The sequence below is a fragment of the Engystomops pustulosus genome, chromosome 7, assembly GCF_040894005.1.
Source record: "Engystomops pustulosus chromosome 7, aEngPut4.maternal, whole genome shotgun sequence".
NCBI lineage: Eukaryota > Metazoa > Chordata > Amphibia > Anura > Leptodactylidae > Engystomops > Engystomops pustulosus.
Genome location: NC_092417.1, coordinates 139448717 through 139453716, shown reverse-complemented (window position 1 = coordinate 139453716; position 5000 = coordinate 139448717).

Sequence of the window (5000 nt, the reverse complement as noted above, 5' to 3'; positions counted from 1 at the left end):
ACCATTCCTAATCTGCAGAGGTGGGGAGGACGCATGTGGGAGCTTAATTTCCGCTGTAGGGTTTGAATATAACCCCCTCAAAGCCTGGAGGAAGGGACCTTTTATCCCAATGTGCTCTAACACTTGAAACATAAAGGGCCAACTGAGGCGATCAAACGCCTTCTCAGCGTCTAAACTGAGAATCAGGGCCTGGTCATTTTGCTTATTAACTACATCAATAAGGTCAATTGTTCTCCTCGTGTTGTCACCACCTTGCCGTCCAGGTACAAAGCCTACCTGATCCTTATGGATTACCTGAGGGATCCACTGAATCAGGCGGTTGGCAAGCAGCTTTGTGAATATTTTTAAATCTGCGTTCAAAAGTGCAATCGGCCTGTAATTAGCACAGTCAGTTGCGTCTTTCCCAGGCTTGGGAATAAGGGTGATATATGAATGAGTGAAAGTTGTAGGCATGGGTTCACCTTGTAAGAACGCGTTAAACACTTTTGTCATATGTGGCAACAACACAGGGGAGAAGGTTTGATAGTACAGATAAGTGAGCCCGTCTGGGCCCGGGGATTTCCCATTAGGCATTCCTTTGATCACCTCCTCTATCTCCTCCGGCGTTAAGTCTGAGCTGAGCGTCTCAATGGCCTCCGAGGGGAGTTCAGGGAGGGAGCTAGAGTTCAAAAAATCTAGTAACAGCGTTTTTCTAAGGCCCTCATCTAGGGGTAGGGTGTTTGGCAGGGAATATAATTTAGCATAAAATTCTTGGAAGCGGGAGGCAATCGCTCTCGGGTCATGTAATAGATTCCCCCCAGAACCCCGTATGATGTGGGGAGTCTGGTGTTCTCTCTTCTCCCTCAGTTGTTTCGCCAGGAGAGAGTGGTGCTTGTTCGCTTGCTCATAATATCTTTGCCTAGTAAATACCAATAATTTCTCTACTGTTTGATTCTGAACCTCCCGCAGTTGCTCCCTAACCTCAATTAGCTGTTGAAGTCTCCTCCTAGTTGGTTTAGCTAACAAGGCTGCCTCCTGTCTACCAATCTCCTTTCTCAGTTCTTTTTCCAGATGGGCTCTGTTTCTTTTCAACCTGGTGCCCTGTTCTATGCAATGACCTCTGAAGACCGCCTTATGGGCTTCCCACATCAGAGGAACAGAGGGAATTGAATCTTCATTAAGCTGGAAGTATTCCCGCAGTATTCCATTGAGCTCCCCCTGGATCAGGGGTTTTTTAAGAAGGGATTCATTTAAGCGCCAATGACATACCCTAGTTGTAGAGGGACCCTCTCTAAGCTGCAGGAGGACTGGCGCGTGGTCTGACCACGATATGTCTCCCACCTCTGCGGTGTGCATCATTCGCAGGAATTGTATATCACCAAACCAATAATCGATGCGGGTATGGGTGCCATGTGGTGCAGAGTAAAAGGTAAATGAACGGTCACCCGGATTGCCCACTCTCCATAGATCGTATAAAGCAAACCTCCTGATGACTCTACGGAAAGCCGCTGAAATAGTGTTCTGCGACCTAGTGGTGGGGCTGGGATCGATTGCCAGTCGATCCATATTTTCAGAAAAAATGACATTGAAGTCCCCTCCTAACAGTAAAGGTGCCGGTGGGAGTCTGGCTATTTTATTCAGGACTTTGGTAATGAAGCGGACCTGTGATGAATTGGGGGCATATATATTGCATAAAAGCACAGGCGAACCAAACATTTTACCCTGAACAATGATAAAGCGGCCCATGGGGTCTGACGTCACAGTTTCAGGCACTATGGGGCATGAGGTTGCGAACAAAATCGCCACTCCCGCTTTCTTGTTCTCTGTGGATGCCATATAAGAGATCGGGTAAAGATGCTTAGCAAAATTAAAATTCCCCATCGCATCATAATGCGTCTCCTGCAAGAACACCACATCTGCTCTACTTCTCTTCAGCTCGTTAAGCGTGAGTCGTCGCTTACGGGCTGAGTTGAGCCCTTTTACATTTAGCGTCAAGAACTGGACCATGATGAGCGTACGGACCGACGCTCCTAGGCGTGCTCCTACGTGATATGCACCTGAACCAAGGGAGGGAGGGGATGAGAGAGGCTATATGTAGCTTCTACAGCAAGGCGTCAGTATGGGAGTGAGGAAGTGTGTTGGTGTGTGCAGACCTAGAATATCAGAAACACTAGGATAGACACACAAGGAATATGACAAGGGGGGGACAAAACTTGCACACCACGAGACAAACAATCAATACGAACAAAGAACAAATAAAAACAAAAACCAAGAATAACTTCCAATTCTATAACCAGAGAGAGGAGAAGCCTCCTGACCCTAGTGCAGGTCTGTTCAGCCGGTCTGCCCCTAAAGTAGGGGAGTATAGTCGGCTGATCCGGATTCACCACCTCCTATTTAGACCCTAAGTCAGGGTCAGAGGACAGTATCCAGAAAAGACCCACTTAGTGGGGAAAAACGTGGCTATGGAACCTGTCTAAGGAAAAGAATACAACCAGTACAGAACTGTACAAGATTAAATACTTTGATATGTCACTAACCCTCCAGAGATTAACCCCGGTGCCGTTGTGCATATTACTACCCAAAAATACTAAGGAGGGGATTAGCCCCCCAAATATGAGCAAACATAAGCATACATAAGACCCCCTTCAAACAATCAAGAACCCGAACTGTAAAGGATATATATTTAGCAGGCATTCTCCTCTAATCATAAGAGTCCTGGGATGGAGCTCTGGTTTGTGATCTTCGCCTCTTTTGTTGTGATTGGTTCTTATTCTGCGGTTGGCGAAGTTGAGGGGGGAGACCCCCCCAGTCGTCTAGCCGTGGAATCGGGATGTTCCAGATGTCGCAGAATTCCTGGAGCTCCTCAATCACGGTGAGCGTTGCCGTTATCCCATCTTTGGTGGCCGACAGAGCAAAAGGAAAATTCCATCGATAGGATATGTCATTCTCCCTTAGAATGTCCAGCAACGGTCGTAAAATCCGCCTCTTCTGTAAAGTGATCCCGGAGAGATCCTGATAAAGCTGTATGACATCACCATTAAAATCAAAGTTCTTGTTTTTCCGCGCCGCAAACATGAGGCGCTCCTTTAATTCGAAGTCATGCACACAACAGATAACGTCCCGCGGGTTTCCTCCCAGTGTTTTAGGCCTCAATGCTCTGTGGGCTCTATCAAGCTTCACCTGTGTTCCTGGTTCCTTTAGTAGCGCTGAAAAGAGTGTTTGTAGTGTGGCTCGCACATCCTCTTTACCCTCCACCTCCGATAGACCCCTTACTCGAATATTATTGCGTCTTCCTCTGTTATCAAGATCCTCCAGGTGCCTGGCCATATCTTGTAGTGTAACAGATTGAGAATGCAAAGCATGTTGCGTATGTGAAATCTGACGCTTTGAGTCCGCCTGTGCAGCTTCCAGAACATCAATTTTCTGCGTCATACACTGAATATCACGACGCACTTCCGAGATTTCAGATTTGAAAGCCTCTTTGACTTCAGCAATTAGAGATTTAAAGTCCTCTTTAGTAGGCAAATTCTGGAGATGGACCTGCCAGTACGGTTCTGATGCCGGTGGTCTCTTATCTGCTGTGGCGTCCTGGCTGCATGGCTCAGGTGATGATGCCCACTCTGGGGAGGGCGCTGCATAGCGAGTGAGGGTGGGGGTAGCATTCAGCTCGTCCTCTGACAATTGTGACCTAGGGATAAATGGAACCCCAGGGACAAATTCCCCTGGCTGTGATAGTTGGGGGGATCTTAGGGGGAGACCCTTGGGACCCTTCCCCTGTCCTCCATTTCCTTCCTGCTCATCAGCTATGGGGCTTTGCCCTTTTTCTGGAGCTTGTGACTGGGGTGAGGTGCTCCTGCATGGTTTCTCACCTTGCTTGTGGTGCTGCCGGTCACCTTTAACTGGGGTCCGCGGGGAAGCCGCTGCTGTCTGGCGCTGCTGCGCCGCAGGAGAGCCACGCTGCTCCTTAGGTTGCGCGCCAATATGGCGGTCAGGCGCGGCCTGCATCGTGGTGGCGGGAGCATGGCGCGCAGTATGCGGGAGCGGTGCGGTGGCCGCCGACGAACCGCGCTTACCCGCTGCTGGAGTAGGAGCCATGATGGGAGCCTCTGTGGTTCGTGCCGGGTTCCTCGTAGTGCCACCAGCTTTCCTTCCTGATCGCGGGTCCGTGCTGGCTGCGGCGGTGGAGCGGAGGAAGCGGGTGAGCAGCGTGTCTCCCGTTCTGACAGGGTTCTGGTATCCCGGGGTCTTTGCTCCCCTCCTGGGGGTCTTTTTGGCTTTGGGGGCCAGGGTATCTCCCCTCCTTGCAGGCTAAATGGGTACCGGGGTACGGAGCTCTCTCAGTGTGCGGCCATTAGCTCCAGGGTCCAGCCACGCCCCTCCGGCAAACAATATTCTAAGATGAAGTCGACATTTTTCCTAAACTGCACAGCTGGGCATACATCCAAAGAGTAAGGACATTGAAGACCTTCACTTTACAGATGTCTGCAATGACAAAGTGCTTAATAGAGGCCAATAACTGCCCCACAAATTACTACAATTCATTTAGCGAGCCATCCGAGCCGCCATGTACAGAGGAAAAAGAGTGTCTGTCTTCTTCTAGGCAGTGTTCACTCATTTAGCACAGGAGCAGGTTGATTGCTGATCTTTTTCATTCCTCTCAGATTTGCAGAGATACGTGTGAACTCACTTTATTAAGGAAATCCATTGTAGAATCCCCATTAACATCCCTTGTCGCATCTGATATGTTAACACTCTTCTAATTTAATGTTGCTAAACATGTTAACACTTGCATGACTTTGTGGAATTCCCCCATGTATGGCAGAAGGTCTCTCTTGACATAGGCAGAGATACTCAAAACAGCTCTACTGTGTCAATGGACAGGCACTCCCCTCGATATTTCAATCTGTTCCAAAGAGAAATCTTATCTCTCCTTAGGTGCTCAGCATTTGCCATGTTTTGAGCTCACTTAAACGCTTTTTTCCAAAAGTTAATACATTTAAAGATTGTACTTCCTGTTT